A 20029-nucleotide genomic window follows, 5' to 3' on the forward strand; every position below is an offset into this window, starting at 1 on the left:
TAGATTTAAGAAAAAAATTATTGTTATATTGTTTATTTAATAATTATTTTTATCATTTGAATTTCTTTCATTTTCTGGTGTGTGTTTGGGCTTTTCATTAGTTTGTTTTTTATAAATGTGTTGACTTTTTGTTCTTTTTGTTTTCGTTTTGTTTTCTGATTAGTGTGTTGCCTATTGGTGTCAGAGAACAAACTTTGGTATTAATTACCCATTTCTCCTGTAAGTTCCAGGGATTCTAAGCAGATCCATACTCCTTTTTCCTGCTGAGTTATCACACCAAATGTTTACTCTAGCCTTTTCTTTATCTTTATAGGAATAATCAAGCACCTTGTTCATATTAAAAGTCAACTCATGGGCAGATTGCGCAGTTGATAAGGTGTTGCCTTCAAGCCAGATGATCTGAGTTTTAGTCCTGAGACCCACGTGCTAGAAGGAGACAAACAGCTCGAGCATCTGATCTCCATACCTGTTTGCCCCACAATAAATAAATAAATATGATAAATAAATTGCAAAGAATACATTATTTTTGCCATGAGGACTCCCATCTAAGAGTTGGGCATAAAAATCTAGAATCAAAATATAGTCTTCAACTGTTGGCTCCCAGTAACCAATTTCTTAAACCAGACTCAACCTTTTAGTACATCAAACCCCAAATAATTACATCAGATTCTATTTCTACCAGAAGAATATTTCACTGATTAAGCCCTCGATTTTCACTAACTTTTTAGTGGTTACTTCTACAAAACAAGGGCACAGTCTTGAGCTTGCAAGCTTTCAGGGGTGTATGTGACAATTTTCTATAGTATTTTCATTAATTCTTTGAAAGTTTCAGACAATTTATTTTTGCATGTTTACCCTATTTGTTCCATCATTCAGCTCCACCAAAATTTACCCCAACTTCCTATTCACCAAACTTTATGTCTTCATTTTTTTTCTTAACCCATTGAACCCAATTTGTACTGCTCAAATATTCGTGGATGAGGAGTTGCTTTAAGGCTCTTAACAAAAGCTCTGTTTCTCTCTCTGTGTCTGTCTCTCTTTCTCTTCTCTTCTCTTCTCTTCTCTTCTCTTCTCTTCTCTTCTCTTCTCTTCTCTTCTCTTTCTCTCTCCAGCCATTATATACCAATAGCACCACAGATAGGTGTTAGATTACAAGTCTGCCCCTTTTCTCCAAAATGGGATTTGATTTAGCATGATCTTGTTCAGATCTTGTGCATGCTCTCAGCAATATGTATTAATTCATGAAACTGCAATGTTTGGGCAGTAAACCCGGTTTCCTTGAATTAATCTACCACCTCTTAAAACCACTTTGTCCTCTCTTTCATGATATTCTTTGAGCTCTGAAAGAAGGAGCGTTATGGGTATGTATTTTGTAAGATGGAAGACTCTGTTTCCTTATTCTCCGATAAAGACTGAAAGATGCACAATTCATGGATATAAGAATACATCACTACAGTCATTTTAATACTATGTCCATATAACATGATAATAGTTCTTGACATAGGATCTATGCCCTAGCTAGACATAGATTCTAGAAAATAAAACTGGCATTCCATCTTGTAGGACATGTCTTAAAGCTAGTTTTTTAATTAACATGCAAATAGATCCTCATGCATACCATGTATAGTTACTTCCATAACATTTGTGCCACTGGTATAACAGGATGGACATCCTAGTAGCTCAGAAGTTTCAGTGATGAGTAATATTCATGGTAAATTTGTCCTACAATAGTATTCATTGTACCTTTATATAGAAAAATAAAGTTTCTTCATCAATGCCAACTTGATTTCTCTATTCTGAGTTGACTATGTTGTCTTCAACAAGAGATGTTACCAGCAATTTCTGGAGTAACCAAGAACATTGTCAATAGCCTGTAATTTTTTGAGAGCTATGGGAACCCACAGGCCAACAACTCAATCAGAGACAACCCATTCCTATAATGGGTTTTTATTTGCTAGCACTTATATCTAACTGAGGTATTGTCGGGGTCTATTTTATATGTAATTTTCCTTTGGGTCTAATTTTTTCTCTTAAATGCAAATAGATCTTCATGTATACCATTAATATTTGCATACACAGTTTAGATGAGTCTTTGACTTCCTGAATTTGAAGGAAACTGAGGACAGATAAATGGGAGGGTTTGGAGGATGGAAAAGAGAGAAAGAAATATAATTAGATTATAATCTTAAAATTTAAAAAAAAATGTCTTTTACCTACACAGTTTGACATAGATACCTGTTTCTCGTGCTTCATTTTATGTTCACTCACTAAACACTCTCTGTTGGTTTTAGTTTCTGTGACACTAATGTTTAACTTCTGATAAAAACCAGTGGAAAATTCTGGTATGGTCTCTCACCTGCACTGGAACCATCTGACAATCTCCTTTTCAAAATCCGATATTTATAATATCTTGTTCTCCCATCTCTACATGTGATTGTCTGTGTTTTCAGTCTTCATGAAATGCACTTCCATCTTCTTAATATTAATATTTTTGTTTTTTGTGAAATATCAGTTCAGCTTATTTTCGCATTATAATAAAATATTACCTTTTCCAATATCACCCACATCAATATTTGCATATACTAATATTAATTATGAATTTTATCACCGAACTTTTTAGACTTCTATTGACAATTACTTGAAGTAGCTTTAGCTCCTACTGAGTCATTTAAAACACTGTTTATTTCCTGTTTTATCTATATTTATTAGAATATATTGGCAAGAATATTTATTTTAAAAGTAAAAATCTGAAATTTTTATTTTGTTTAAACTATTCAGTCATTTCTTAAATTCTTAGAACTTGTCCTCTGAGAAATTCTGGTATCTCAAAGTAAATTAATCCTCCAATTACAACATCTAATGGCACTCAGCGCGTTTCCTTCCTGACCCTACTGTCTTATAATAGTTTATTAATTCAGTTAAGTCAAGAAGGCCACAGAACACCTGGGACTCAAGAACTCTTTAATATGCTAAAGATTCTAATAGAAACAAAATAATCATTCTATCACAATCCATAGTATTCCTTAAATTGTGATGTAGCTTTGTTTTAAAATTTGCTCACAATCATTAATTTGACAGGTATCTATTATCTAGACTATTCCAGTTTGAGTATCAGGATTTTGTACTACTTTTCTGATATCTAACTTGCAAGAGCTGACAGTTGGTAAATATGTGTAGTTTACTGAGGACTATTTCTTCTATTTGATTTGGATAGCTTTGCGTATTGAAATATTTTCAAATTTCTATTGGTTGTCTATTATTATTTTTCTTTATCTTTCATGTGAGAAATCTGAGAAGGGAGAACTAATTTTCCTGGGTTATTAAGTGACAGACAGAAACAGAATTTGAACCTAGAGAGTATTGTTTCTGAATTCATGTCTGGAATTGCTACATAGTACCCTCTACAAAAGAATTATGGCACATGCTTCTTAAAAATATGTTTCACAGTTCTTCCAATTCTATCTTTCTTCCTCTGGTTAACCAGTACTATTATTACAGTGACTACATTTTAGATGATATTTGACAAGAAAAACCCTCATATTTCAACTTTAAAGGGTCATTGCCTAAAAATGTCAAAAGTGAGAAAGGGTTTTGGAAGAATGACCTTTTTCCCATGCTTTTTCAGACCCAGTCCAGTTGGCCTTGGTGAGTTCCCAATAGATCATCCCCATTGTCTCAGTGTGTGGGTGCACCCCTCGCGATCCTGAGTTCCTTGCTCGTGCTCTCTCTCCTTCTGCTCCTGATTTGGACCTTGGGATTTCAGTCCGTTGCTCCAATGTGGGTCACTGTCTTTGTCTCCTTTCCTCACCTGATGAAGGTTAATATCCAGGAGGATGACTATATGAAAAAGCATGGGATAAAACCAGACTCGCTGAACATAAAGGACAATGAGGACTGCTGAGAAGTCAAGAACGATGGCACTGGGTTTTGATCCTACTGCACGTACTGGCTTTGTGGGAGCCTAGGCTGTTTGGATGCTCACCTTCCTAGACCTGGAAGGAGGTGGGAGGTCCTTGGACTTCCCACAGGGCAGGGAACCCTGACTGCTCTTCAGGCTGATGAGGGAGGGGGACTTGATTGGGGGAAGGAGAGGGAAATGGGAGGCGGTGGCGGGGAGGAGGCAGAAATCATAAATAAATAAATAAATAAATAGAAAAAAAGAAAAAAAGAATGACCTTCAATCAGCTATTTTTCAAAGGTATACAGTACTATTTAAGATACAGGACACTAACAGGAAGATTTATTGTAGCCTGACATTTAATGAAAATCCTCAGGGTTTTGATGGAACTTTATTATATAATTACTCAACTCACCTCGTATATAGTCTAATATATTTTATTTTTAAAATGTCTTACTAGTAGATCTACGTTGAAATAGTAGCCTCCAGGGCACTTCTGATGGGTCCTAGCCAGTACCTAACTCCCTACTCATCAGGTTTATAGCCCATAATATGCCTATCTATGTGACTTTGACTAGCAGCTTAAGAATAACAATTTCTCATGACCATTATAACAGAGAGAATACTGAGCAACTGAGAGAGGAAGAGAGATTCTACTTAATATTTTCCTCTCATTCATTCTGTCATTGGCTCACCAAGAAACATAACTATTGCACTAAAATTATAATGAAATAATTATAATTATCAAGTCTCTTTAGTCCATTAGTGAGATGCCATAAACACAGAAAAGAGTCGACAGACCTTACACAGAGAAATCTGGGAAGGTCCTGTGAGAATTCCTTCTAAAAGTATTAGATCAACATGGAAGGATTGCAATACTCAATTGACAAAATGTATTGAAGGGTGAATACATGGAGGAGAGATGTGAATTTGATATTATATTAGTATTGCATTACTGGGATAAAACACTGGAGTTAAACAACTGCAGGGATATTTATTTTTGCTCATGATGTCAACAAGTTTAATTCTTATCCCTTTGCTCCATGGAAGCTTCCGCTATAGAGGCAGAATGTGTATCACTGTGGCAAATGTATTTAGATGACCTGACTATTCACCTCGTGGTGAAATAACTAGAACATTTTGAACCTTCCCTCATGGGCATGCCTCAAATTACCCATTTCTTCCACCTAGAAAAACTTGCCTAAAGTTTCCAGAGCATCTCAAAATCCAACACAAGTTAAGGAATGTCTTAACACATGAGTCTTTGGGGGAACATTAGTCTTGAAATCATAAAAAAAAAAAAAAAAACTGTTACAACAGGGAGTAAGAATGTCTCTTAACAGTTTGCTTTTCTGTTTTCCTAATAGTTTCATGGCAACCTATACTAATTAAATTGAAATGTCATTGGACAAAAAGTCCCTTCCCAAAGTTCTAGGGAGAAATGATTAGATTTTCAAGTTTTGTAAGACTTGCTAGGCAACCCCCATGTACACACTTGTGTTTTCTAAACATACTTTGTTAGCCTAAATGTGCTATGAAACAAGTCCCACCAGATTATAAAAACACTGTAACAGTTATTGCCCACATATCAAGATTGCCATTGGGAAATACTTCTAAGTCAAAATAATGAAGTTTCCCGCATTCATTGGGATGACAATCCTAGAGAATTGCAGAAGTAAGTAGCAGAAATTACTGGAGCCAATGTGTGTTTGGTTGCAGCAATGCACAGCAGAGCAAACAAAGTAGTCATCATAACTTGAAGAACAAAAGTGTTTCATATAGGGACTGTGGATATAACTCAGTGCATAGAATGTTGGTGTTTCATGGTGAGGCTATGGGTTTGATATCTAGACACACAAAGAGTGATGCAATACCATAGTGTTTGTTTTTCTCCCTAAAATCCATTAAGTTTGAAAATTTGACCAATTTGATGATATAAAAAAAGAGGAATAATTGTGATGTAACTAGTTTGATGGTGGAGTCATTGCAAATGAGATTTCTACCCTTACAAGGAAAAACGTGGCAGAGAAAATTTACCTTGGTATCGGAAGAAACAACTAGAAGATAGGTTTTTACCAGACAACAGATCTAAAGTCTTCATGAGTCTGTATTTTCCAACCCACAGAATTTTAAGAAACACGTGTTTGATGTTTAAGTTACTTACTCATTCTTTGATATTCTGTAATACTAGCTGAAACTCTAATACTATGATAGATTTTTTTATTGTTTTGTGTGTTTATAAGTAAAAGATCATTCTATTTGATAAATACAGGAGGAAAAGCACTATCACAGTATGATAATGAAATGTATCATCTGAATTACTATAATAAAGTCTAGGACATTTTACCTATTTCTGTTACCCCTCATCAGTCTACAGGGTATTTTAATAAAAGGAAACACAATGCAGTTACACAAACAAAAATGTTATTCTGTATATTTACTTCCTAATCTTTGTTGTCCAAAGAAAAAAGCTAACATTTATTAGATGTGTAGATAGAGTTAAACCAGATCTGGAACTAGGACATGTTGATACTAACTTTATAATTCCTTGGAAAAAGTCATATGATAGCAGAAAGAAACTTTGGTAGAATCGTGGGAGTTTTCCTTGTACCAGGGTTATATCTGGTACCAAAATGCTGCTACTGTCAAAACATCTTTTTCATTACTCTCCCCTCTTCCCAAGCCCCAACCCAATCCCCAATGTTCCCATCCCACACACTCCTAGGCTACTTGAGAGATGTCGTTTATTTCCTCTTCCCAGGGAAATCCATGCATCCCTTTATGTGAACCTCCTTGTTACCACTATGAAGCTAGAGCTAATGGGCCAATCAGTGATTTAGTTAATACAGTTTCTGTGCGATTATTTGGTTCTTGCTGGCCTGGACGACCAAGTAGATAGGAGCCAGGAACCAACAAGCAGCTTCCCTCTAACACCCCCTTCCCTGTCACATGATGACTTGCAGAGCTTCCAGTTTCTGTTCCCATTTCTCAAACTCAGGGTTCCTTAATATTCCAGTCACCATAAACTCTCTGTGTATGGAATTGATTTAATTGCTCTTAATTTTTCAACCAAAGCATATTTGTCAGCATTTAAGCAGGCACCAATGTGGAACTTAAAGGGGCTGTATACCCCACCACCAGTCACATCTTTTTGCCATGTGACTACAATTGCAACACCTGCAGACCAATAAAGATTATTACACCTACAACAATTTACTGAAATCTCATAATGGAGGTAATTTTTGATTAATAAATAAATAAATAAATTTGAAAGTTATATAATGGCAAACCATATCACTATTTTTAATTTAATTACCTTTTTTATTATACTATGGATGATATTCTACAAGGCTTATATGGCTTTTCTGATACATCCATTTATTGGATATTAGGATGCAGCTTTGTTTTTCATACTACATCCTTAGAAAAATAAAATAACTGGTTTGATAAAAGAACTGTAGCATGTGGGCTTGCTCGTTGGGGTTTCTGTCCTGCCCAGTTCCTGAAGCTGTTTAGCCTCAAAGAAAATCACACAGAGGTCTCCATAAGATTATTAACTGATTGGTCTATTAGCTCAGGCTACTTATTAGCTCTTGTAGCTTATATTAACCCATTATTCTTATCTATGTTAGCCACATGGCTAGGTACCATTCTCAGCAGGGTAGGTCGGTGGTCTGGGCTGGACTGGTGGGAATGGGCTTCCTCCTTCCTAGCATTCTTCGCTTCTCATTGCCCTGCCTCTACTTCCTGTCTGGTTGAGCTGCCTATACTTCCTGCCTGACCAGTCAGCGTTTGTTTAAAACATGATTGACAGAATACAGACAATTTTACCACACCACAGATCCAAGAATGATGTACTTTTAGAAATGATAGTCTTTACAAACTAAATATGAACAGCTAGCTGACAGGATTAATACCACTGAAAATCAAAAGTTAGCTGAAAAAATTAATGGCAAATGTTTCAATAAATTAATTATTGAAAACGATAACATTAATTTGACAGACAGAATTCAATCCATGTGAAAGGTGCTTAAAAATTATTCAAAGGAACTCACACTGTTGAATTTGACAATCAAAATCTGTTTAAAAGTTATGATAAGTTAGCAGATAGAGTATCTCTCCAGGAAGGTAATCTGCGTGCCATCCAAAAATATCCAAAAATGAGAAGTTAACAAAATAGAAAAATTTTCATACCTTGGAATCATTGCAGAATGAGAACCAGAGGTTATGTGCATCAATGAAATAATTAGAAATATTTACAGGTCAAGATATTTAGGCTTAAAATATGACAATGTTAAAAATATTTGAAACAATTAAGCATACTAACAGAACTGATGAGCAGGGAAAGAAGGTACAAGGACAGGATTTAATATCACCAGTACATGTCAGAGTCAGAGATGACTTACCAAGGGTTTTAACTACTTACCCCATAATCACCTCTGACAAATCATCAAGTATTACATGCCTAAAAGGATCCAAAGAATGTAGCTGGAAACTTATAGGTCTGAATAATCTAAAAATGATTAACAAAGCAGTAGTATCTTGTGGCACATTCATCATTTGTTAAGGAATTGGAAAGACATTGGCTTCTAGCAATAAGACAATTCGCTTCAATTAGTTTCAGTAGTCCAAAAAGATATTCCACAACTACTGTGGAAATACTACTAGTAAAAAAAAGGCAAAAAATCTAGAACAACAGGGAAAAGCAAATGGATTTGAGGGCTCCCAAGATGAAATTCTTTGCAAGGGCACTTATGCTGAGCCATAAGTTCAAACTCTTTACGATGAACACATCTTGTCTCTATACCACACATCAGTATTATTTGCTTGAAACAGATTTCAAGAACTAGGAAACATGAATCAGATACTAGGATTAAACAAGGTAAAAGAGAACCCTTTAGTGACTTTTACAAAGATTAACTAAGGCTGTACAAATAAGAGTTACAGATCCAGAAGCTAGATGAGTACATATTGAATCTCTAGTTTTTGAAAATGCCAACTTAGAATGCAAAAAAATTTAAAATACTTGGGTTTTTAAAGGTTAGATCAGTACCAGTGGATGAATGGATTCTGCATACAATGAATGCTGAGACATTTGACTATAACACTGAGGGTTGGGTAAGAGAAGCGATTTCCAAAGGTATGAGGATACATCAAAATGGCAAGTTTTAAGTGTGGTAGAATAGGATATCTGAGAAGGGGTTATAGACAAGGCATTTCTAATATTGTCTGCTTTGGGAATGCCAAAATACATCTCAATCTTCTGAATTATGTAGATGTGGCAAAGTCCAAATTGGTCCAATTAATATAGATCAACAAAAGAAAAACAAGGCAACCTGATATCACTGGGAAAATACATGGGGTCCCTCTTGCAGGCTCCCAGGTCAAATGTGGCCTAGTCATTTTCAATCACCATGGAGGACATGTCTCAATAGAGAAAATTTAAAAGTGCAGCACCTGCTGTAAAAAACCATACTGCTATGGGTGATGGAATAAACATGGAGGACAAATCAAAACTTTCAATGGACATAGGAAATATATTTTGGCAGACTTCTATTGTGGCGAACTATCGCCGCCATTACAAGATGGCGCCGAGAGCCTGATAAACAAGTGTGTTTTGGCGTGTTAGACCAACGTCTCTACCGCCTGATCTTGCTCTTGATCTGCCCAGCAACAGCTGCATCCAATCCCATGCGGCCCCGTCTCTTTGGTTCGGAACACGCCCATTCTCCCTGTATATATTCAGCCGCTTTCCGCCACTCGGGGCCCCCTACTTCCACCAGTCAACTGTAACTGAGTGCACTTCAATAAAGCGTGATAGAGAAGAATCCTGTGTCGGTGGTCTTCACTTCATCGCTGGTCGAGTCTTGGCGGGCCACATTCTATAAATGATCGAAGACCAAAGCTAAGATTGTGCATAAATAACATTCTAATTAAGGGATTACTGGACACAGGTACAGATGTGACTATCATTATTCCAGAATCTTGACATTTGAATTGGTCTCTTGAAGAGACAGATGTTAAATTACTAGGAATTAAAACCCTATCTCAGTGAAACAAAACACATTATGGGTTGGATGCATAAGGACAGAAGGACATAGAGGAAGGTTAAGGCCTTATGTCACCACTATCACAGTGAATTTATGGGACTATGAACTGCGGCAACAATGGAATACCCAGATTAACATTCCTGTGGTCCCAGAAACTCAGGTTTCTGGGAAGGATATTATATGACACTATAAAAAGTGGTCACCTGCCATTCAGGCTGTACAAGAACACAAAACAATGAGCAAACATTCAAAGGTACCAATGGCCCTACCTTTAAAATGGTTAACTGAGAAATTAATATGGGTTAAACAATGGCAAATTTTCCTCTATCCTTTTATTGTAAAGGTATAGTGAAGAAAGAATCTTTATATCAATAACTGTAAGAGGCCATCCTTTAGACAATAGGGAAGGCAAAGGAATTTGAGATTGTAGAGGGCCCATAGACTGAATTACCTTTTTAACAGCTCTTAGATCTGCCACCATTCTCCATTTACCAGATTTTTTAAAATAGCAAATACAGGAGAATTCCAAGGGCTAGTTGATTCTTCAATATGATGAGCATCTAGTTGCTCCTGTGCCAGTTGTTCTAAAGCCTGCAGTTTCTCTTCTGCTAAAGGCCATTATTTAGATGCCTAAAGGAGAAAATAAGCTACCAACTAAGGATCACCAAGCTAGAGAAATCTGACCTATTAGGACAGGTAATTTGCAGGGTAAAAATTGCATTATCTGAACATTTATATATCTCTACTTAAAAATTAAAGCTGGTTTTGGAGTTGGACAATATCTATTCTTCTCAAATCCAAGAAAAATTCAGAGTTCTCTTGATGTAGGGAGTGGGCCTGCTCTTTGTCCTGGCCGCCCAGCTAGCTTCCACCTGAAATATTCACACAGAAACTGTATTAATTAAAACATGGCTTTGGGCATTAGCTCTAGCCTCCTATTAGCTAACTCTCACATCTTGGTTTAAACCATTTCTAATAATCTGTAAGTCACCACGAGGTCGTGGCTTACCAGGAAAAATTAAAAAATTCAGCATGTCTGACCTGGTGTCTCCATGGTGGCCCTCTCTGACTCTGCTCTTCTTCCCAGCATTCAATTCTGTCTACTCCACCTACCTAAGTTCTGCCCTATCAGAATGCCAAGGTAGTTTCTTTATTCAACCAATGAAAGCTACACCTAAACAGAAGGATCTCCTACACCAGAGTTCTGTCTCATGTCAGGAACCATCTTGTTTGGGACATAAAGAAGAAAGAATTTAGAAAAAAAATATTACTTCTATCCATACCTATTTTTGTCTCTATCATACCTTCCATTGAATATATGTCTATATAAATGATGTTTAAGTTTTCCACAGTGAACAATGAATTTTCCTGCAGTAATCTTTGAAGTTTCCAGGAAGAAGGTTGGACCCCACAACAATAATTATGGTTGTTATGACATCATAATGTTGATAGCACTGCTATAAAATCAGTTTGGGGTAACAGCTGCCCAAAATGATTCCAACTCGGTTAGCTGAAATGTTGCAATTTCATACAACATTCTGGCCAGAACTTCAAATAAGAACTTAAGAAAATCCCTACTGAATACTCAGAGACTATTTGTAATTATATTAAATAGTAATCTTGAAGTGTAACTATCATTTTAATTTTACAGGATTCCATAGGAAGAATATCCCCCCCATGGCAGCTGGAAATAATTTTAGAAGACGATGTCCCCTCTGCCAACAAAGTTAGTCCTCAGGGTTAGGAATATCAATTACAGGTGGATTATAACTAATATAGTGTTGAGGGTTAGGGTAGAAATTATGTAGATTTAGGGATCTTCTTTGGAAAAAATGGGGGAAATGGATGAGATAACAAGTAGATTAGTATGAGCTTACTCACACTAATAATAATGAGTAATAGCATGACTATGTGAGTTATTATTTATAGACAATATATTGATATAGATTCTCATATATTGATACAAATTTAAATTATATTTGTTATATTGAATATGCTTCTATTCCTGTTTACAATAATTGTATACCTATGCAAAGTTATTTTGTCATATTGTATGTATTCATGCTTCTACTCTGCCTAAGACATTTTGTATTGTGTTGCAATTTTAGGATATATATCATATTGCTATATACATTTCTACCTCTGATCAAGAAACTTATATATTGTTCACATTTTGATGTCATTGTCCTCAAAATTTGCTGCACAGTTGTTTAAAGACTATTTAATATTCTAATATGAGGCCTTACTATAAGCTATATAGGTATTAAGAATTATAGGTCAATAGTCATTCATGTTTATCACACTTATAGTTAGACTAATTAGGTTCCTCAAAAATATAGAGATTGTATTCTGCATAGATATGTAATCCTCAATCATTTCAAAGAACTGTAGAATATGGTATTTAAATAACTTAGTGTTCTGTTAATGTGAGACATAGTTGTTCCTTATTGCACTGATCTATTCCCAAGAGATTATTGGGCACCAAAATCACTCCACTTGGAGCTTATTTTCTTCTTAACCAAATTGACCTTTGGTCAAAGGCTAAACCTTTGCCTCAACCACTAACAAAATGCACAGTGTCTAGACAGGACAAGGAGAATGCATGAGAAAATTCTGCCAAACCATGCCAAGACAGGGTAAGATGGTTTTGAAAAGTTTCCTGTCTCTAGAAATGGTCTGACATTTACTCTAGGCCTTAGCCAAAGTTGTTTGCTCCAAAGTTGCAAATGAAAATTTGGATGATTGTCCAGGTAGCCAGTAGTCTCTGTCATTTATTTCACATTTTGGAAGTTGCTTGATTGAACATCTTGTTTACTCAAGTAATATTATTTCCCTTCTCAGTTTGTTGATGGGATTGAAGACTAGATAGTTGTAGTTACTTTCCTCTGATGACTTAGCCAAGCTATTTCTAATTCAAGACTTAAGACTTCTTAGGATAGGATAAGAATTAAAACATTTAACATACATTTCTTGCTTGATATTGTTTATGCTGGGTGCAATTCTAATTTTTATACTTGATATTTGTTCTTATTATATATAGCTTTTTATTAGGCTTAGGTCTCTCTTATTTAGATAAAGAGGGAGGTGTTGTGGGAAAAGCCAACAGCCTTTAAGATACCAGCCCACTTGGGCATGGTCTCTTGTGCTATAAATGTAGACATAAAGCTTGTGTGGTCTCTCTCTCTAGGCTGCTGAATTCAGTTCCTGTTCCCCATTCATGCAAATGACTGTGATCTATAGGTCTACTGCTAAATAAAGAACCTTTTGTTATACTCAATTCTGAGCTAGTGTGGGACTACTTTATAGCATTCATCTACAGTGGATACTGAAGCACTATCTCCAACCTCTTTCTAATTCTGAGGATGATTTCCATGCCCTCATGAAACCTTCCAGAGGAAACAATGACATAGCACACAACTTAATTGTAAACTTGATGTGGGAGTAATCTCTTTCTAATCTGTTGCTTTCATTGGTTAATTAATAAAGAAACTGCTTTGGCCCATTTGATAGGCCAACCCTTAGGTGGGTGGAGTAGACAGAACAGAATGCTGGGAGAAAGAAGCTGAGTCAGTGAGTCGCCATGATTCTCCCACTCCAGACAGACGCAGGTTAAGTTCTTTCCTGGTAAGCCAGCTCATGGTGCTACACAAAATATTAGAAATGGGTTAGATCAATATGTAAGAGCTAGCCAATAAGAGGCTGGAGCTAATGGGCCAGGCAGTGTTCAAAAGAATACAGTTTCCGTGTAATTATTTTGGGTAAAGCCATGCGGGCAGCCAGGTGACGGGGATGCAGCCCTGCCGCTCCTATTACAACACAAACTACATAAACTCCAAATTTGCTGTCATTCACCAAAGAATGGGAACAATGATGTCCAGTCCTCCTAGGGAAAGAAAAGCCATAGTCTGGGTTATTATTGATTATTTGACTTTATTGCTTCCGAATCAGAAATGAAATGTAATAAACTACATACTACATACTGAATTGCTACATAGTATGCACTACAGAGTAATACACTCTTTCTAACATTGTTAGTAATCTCCAAACACTAAAACAGATGAGGATGAAGGCTGTGAATTCAATCTTCAGTATTATAAGCATAACAAGACCATCTAAGGATTAAACTAACCAGTTTGAACATATCTGCACACTTGTAGATCTTTCTCTAGTGACATCTAGTAGGGAACACTCCCACAGCTTGTCTAGGCTGTTACAACTACAGAGAGAAAGCTTTATATGCACAGGCATAGGATTTGTGCTCTTTGATTTGGTGCCTTAGAGCAAATACATACAGTTAGCTTTGACTTTAGATATTATTGGTGGGAACAGTCTCAGCTGAACAATAGTGTCTTAACCAACCCTCCTGCATCAGTACTGGGCAAATAAAATGACTGCAAGCTCCAATTTCCTTGGTCTTTAAACAGAAAGAGACACTGTGAACAAGACTTGGCTTTTAAGGAAGATGGTTAGAAAGCCTTCTTGGAAGAATTTAAATGGATTTGATGGAGGAAGGTCATTGGTTAAAAAATAAAGAAACTGCTTGACCCTCATAGGTTAGAACATAGGTGGGTGGAGTAAACAGAACAGAATGCTGGGAGGAAGAGGAAGTGAGCTCAGACGCCATAGCTCTACTCCGATCCAGGATGGATGTAGGCTAGAATCTTCCCAGTAAGCGCACCTTGGGGTGCTACACACATTATTAGAAATGGGCTAGTCCAGGTGCGAGAGTTAGCCGAGAAGAGGCTAGATATAATGGGCCAAGCAGTGTTTAAAAGAATACAGTTTGTGTGTTGTTATTCCAGGACATAAGCTAGCCAGGCGACCAGGAGCTGAGGCGGCAGGAACACAGCCCACAGCTCCCACAACATGGATTAACATGTAAAGATGTTGATTTGTGAGATTACTAAGTAAAAGAGGGTATCTCATTCTTTGAAGTGTTTGTAAAAACCCAAATAAGCACTTCACTCAAAGATAGCTTTGCTGTCCCATAACCATTTTATATGAAGTATGCCATCTTTGTGTTAGAGAACCAAGGTGCTTGTATTCTACTGGAAATAGATACATACTTTATTGTAAGTAGATTCTTTAGACACATGATTAGTTGTACTTTTTATTGCCAATAAAACAACTGAAAAACAAAAAGAAAAGCTTTTGTCTTACAAGTATGGTAGCTTTAGTTCTGATACTCATGACCCATTAGAACCAGGTATATAACACACCACAAGCACAAGCATACAGTGAGTATATAAAGTATCCTGGTGTTTTAATAATTATACTACCTAAATATCTAAAAATTCTGCATCCTACTTCAAGTCAAAGACCCATAACTCTTTCTTACTCAATTGCCTTATCTCCACAAACATAAATCCTGTGATCAATCCTCTAATTAGAATGTTTGTTCAACCATTTAATTTCACTTGGTTGAATAACTAGCATTTCTTTTTGCCACCAATATCTTAAAAGTTAAGCTGAAATTTGTTGTTCTATTAGAAAAGATTCTGCCTATAATCAAGATAACAAGATTGAATACATAGAGTGATGGTGATATGCGTAGATGTAATCCACACTGATCATTAAACAACCCAGCTCCATCTCCAAAAGGGAGATGGTCTAAGGTCAAAAACTTACAGAAAGTTTTTCCAACGAATCTTAGAAGAAATTCCCTAAAACACTCATGGTTATAAAAATTATATCAAGAGAATATTTGAAAAAATACTTAATTAAGAAAGTTACAAAGGGATCTTAAGTATCTTTTCTATAGAAATAATAAAAGTTACATATGGCCTATGAATATCTAGGAGATATAGTTAATATTTAGCACTAATGATAAAATTTGTTTTCTAATTTAGAAGTATTTATTAAATTTTGCTTTCTCTAGTCATCTCCTCATAGCTATTTTTCTTAATATATTTGTCACCTTTTACTATAAAAATATTATAATGTAAGGTACTTTATTATAATATATAAAATTCTTTTGTTACAGTAAAAATGGATTTATAATGGAATCTTCTTTCCATGTCCTCACAACCTAGGGTATCCAAACAGTACTGGTCTAGTACTTATTTTTTGCCTTTATAGTTTCATATCTTTCTATGTAAGAAAAAAGTAATCTTCAAAATTGAAAGACAAGTTTGAGAAACAAGAAGAAAACAAACTCCATAATACTAATTGAAATATTCTAGAATATTCTAAATAAACATCACATATAGTCAATACATTATTCTAAAATATTCACGTCCAAAACAAATACAGATTTAATATGTCAGTAGCTAAAAATAATAATAGAAGTTATTAAAGTGATAATTGTTCTTGATGGGATCTGTGTTGTTTTCTTTCATAGGTTTATTACTTTCATCAGTCACTAGAAAGATATTGTGACATTATTACAATAATTTTCTTGACAGAGTCACAGAAACCTAGAGAAGTTGAATTAGTTGCCTAAGGTTCCGCAGCGTCTAATAGTGAAACTGATATTTGAATATCTAGCTTTCCAGCTACAGCACCCTACTGATTTCCACCACACTTCAAAGAATTTAAGAGACTGCTTTAAGCTAAGAGCACATTTGCTTTATTTAAGTAACATGATGCTAGAAAAACATCAAAGAAGAAAATTGTAAATTGGATATTAATGGTACAGGAAGCATCGATTTCTGTAATCATGAAGGAATGTGGGACTTGAATACTTAAGTAACTAAAACTACCTTTGCCATCTAAATTTTAAGGATAGCCCCTCCACGATTCCCTTTGTTCTTTCTAATTTGCTAATTACATGCATGGGTTCATTAACAGGACTTTATGATTGCAGATTAAATTCAGGGCATCGGTATTTATTAATTAAGCAATCGGTCTCACACACATCAGTTCAAGTGTCTTTATTAGATTCTCTCATCAGAGACATCACAGGCTTACTCAGAGACAAGATTAAATGGCCACTGTGTTATAGAGATGAACATAATTTATCAAGCCTAGAAATACAAGCAGCAAAGATGACTACAGGGAATAGTACAAAGAAAAAATCAATCATATAAGCAAATAAGCTATGGTCTCTGAAGCCTTAAGACATTCTGTGGTAGTAAAATGCATGCCTGGTAATATCTCAAAGATATTTGAAGCTAGTGCTATGTATAATACAAAACAGTGAAGACTGTCAGGTTGTAAGATTTCCCAGCAGGACAAGGTTCCCAGTAAAACCTGCTGTATATTCTGGTAATTTACATTTACATTGAATTTGCCCTTGCATGTGGTCCATGAGTTATTGACTAAAACATGATTAAAGGGTCAATTCTGAAACATTATTGACAGTAACCATGGTATTATCCTGTGCACAATGTGGATTCCATTTTATATGGAGCAGAATCTTACAGGAAATGCGACTTGAATTAAGCCCATCATCCTCACATTTTTTATTTCAACTTTACACACGTTGGAGTCATTTGGGAAGAAGGAATATCAATTGATAAAATGTCCCATCATATTGACCTGTGGTTCATTTTCTTGATGCATGATTGGTGTAAGAAAACCCTCACTTAGCCAGGAGGTGGTGATGCATGCCTTTAATCCCAGCACTCAAGAGGTCGAGGCTGGTCGATCTCTGGGAGTTCGAATCTGGCCTGGTCTACAGCTAGTTCCAGGACAGACTCCAAAACTACTTACGGAGAAACCCTGTCTTGCAAAACAAAAAACAAAACAAAACAAACAACAACAAAAAAAAAACCTACCTCACTTTTAAGTGGGTATTAGCTACAAAGTAAAGGATAACTGTTTTAACATCCACAGACCTAGATAAGCTAGATAACAAGGAGGGCCCAAGGGAGACACTCAGATAAGCCTGAGAAGGACAAATACAAGAGATTTCGTGGGTGCACTGGAGGCAGGTAGGGATGGAAACATGAAGGATCAGGTGGGAACGGAGTAGGGAGAGCACTGAAAGCTGACTGAAAAGGAAGGGCATTTTGGAGTCAGGTAGAAATGGTCCAAGAGAAACTCCAAGGAATCTGCAAGGATGACCACAGCTAAGAATCCTAGCAATTGTAGATAAGTAGCCAGAACTGCTCATCTCCCGTGTCCAGGCAAGACTGCCATGGGAGAGACTAAGACACCACATGATCTTTGACCTACAGTCTGTCCTGCCTATGTAAGTCTGGCACAGAGATTGTAGAAATGGCCAACTGATGTGGGAGTTAAAACCTTCTTTTTTGTTTAAACAAAAAAAGGAAAAATGATGGAGGAGGGTCATATGTCTATTGGTTAATAAAGAAACTGCTTTGGCCCTTTTGATAGGACAGCAGCTTAGATAGGCAGAGTAGACAGAACAGAATGCTGGTAGAAAGAAGCCAAGTCAGGCAGTTGCCATGATTCTCCCACCCGACACAGACGCAGGTTAAGATCTCTCCTGGTAAGCTACAGGTCATGGGGCTACACAGATTATTAAAAATGGGTTAATCGATATGTAAGAGCTAGCCAATAAGAGGTTATAACTAATGGGCCAGGCAGTGTTTAAAAGAATACAGTTTCCATGTAATTATTTTGGGTAAAGCTAGCTGGTAGCCAAGCAGCTGGGAGCTGGGTGGGAAAGCAGCCTGTAGCACCTGCTACCGCCAACAAAGAACTTGTCCATCCTGAGATATGGCAAAAGAGTGAGCCTCCCCCCCCCACACACACACACAATGTGGAACACCAGGAATCGCAGGCTGAGTGGCCCCAGGACAAAGGATAAAACCAAACACAACTGCGGGGGAGGGAGGTGTCAATGTAATGGTGCCTTAAAGATAATCTGTTGTATTCATAGATTGCTGCCTAGCACAATTGTTATCACAAACAGGTGCAGAGATCCAGTCACACATTAGGCAGGGCTCACAGATCCTGCAGAAGAGGAGGAAAAGTTATTCACTGTAGGAGACACAATGGTCAAGAACAGCACAAGATGCACACAGAGCCAACTAACCTGGGCTCTTAGGGGATCATAGAGACTGTACTGACAACCAGGGAACCTGCATGAGACTGACCTAGGCACTCTGCATATTTGTTACAGTTGTATAGCTTGGTCCCTTTATGGGGCTCCTAAAAGTGGGAGTAGGGGCTATCTCTGACTCTCTTGCTGGCTTTTGAGATCCTGTTTTTCATATCGTATTGCCTTGTCCCAATCTTAACACAGATGAGATGCTTGTATTACTGCAATTGGAACAAATTGGAATATCCATGGGAAGCCATCTCTTTTCTGAAAAGAAATGGAAGAGGAGTGGACAGTGGTAGGGAGGCAGAGGGAATGTGTTAGGTGGGGGTGGAGAAGAGGAAGGAGTGAAAACTACAGACAGGATGGAAAATAAATAATAAATAAGTAAGAAAGACATGTGGGCAGGGCTACCCCTGAGTTTGTGTTTCTATGTGTTACAAGAAAACAGACTTAGTAAGCAATGGGGATCAAGTCTGTGAGCAACTCTTTTCCTTGTCTCCGCAAAGAGTTCCTGCCTCTAGCTTACTGCCTCAAGCTCCTATCCTGACTTCCTCAGTGATAGACTGTTTCCTAAAGTATAAGCAAAATTAACACTTTCTTCCCCAGTTTGCTTTTGGACATGGTGTTTTATCACTGCAATAGAAATCCTAAGATATCCATCTTGAGCTAGTAGACAGAAAATGATACCCGAGAGAGTATACAGGTCTGGTGGAGATTCCAGAAGCACAATTATCCAGATATAAATCAATCATTTCTATGCATTTAGGAGAAAGATAGCTACATTTCAGCATAAACCAAAAGATGAACAAAAGAACCCCATGCTCTAATCAGGGAAAAAGGAAAGGCGATAAAAACTGTACCAGATGTTTTATTTCTGTGTTTTTAAATAAAAATATAAATATTATTAATTGGTACATATGAAGAACTAGATACTGATAACAACAAATATTCTTTCTCACAGTTCACTATACATAATGGTGTGATAAATTCCATGTATTTTTCATAAATGAACAAAAAATTATCAGCTTCCAAAAGTTTTGAGTTAGTAAGAAAATGAGTATATTTAGATACTGTTGCATATTGATGTATGAACCACAATGGCCTTTTGTGAATGCTAGAATCAAATCT

The sequence above is a fragment of the Chionomys nivalis genome, chromosome 6 (assembly GCF_950005125.1).
Source record: "Chionomys nivalis chromosome 6, mChiNiv1.1, whole genome shotgun sequence".
NCBI classification, from domain to species: Eukaryota; Metazoa; Chordata; class Mammalia; order Rodentia; family Cricetidae; genus Chionomys; species Chionomys nivalis.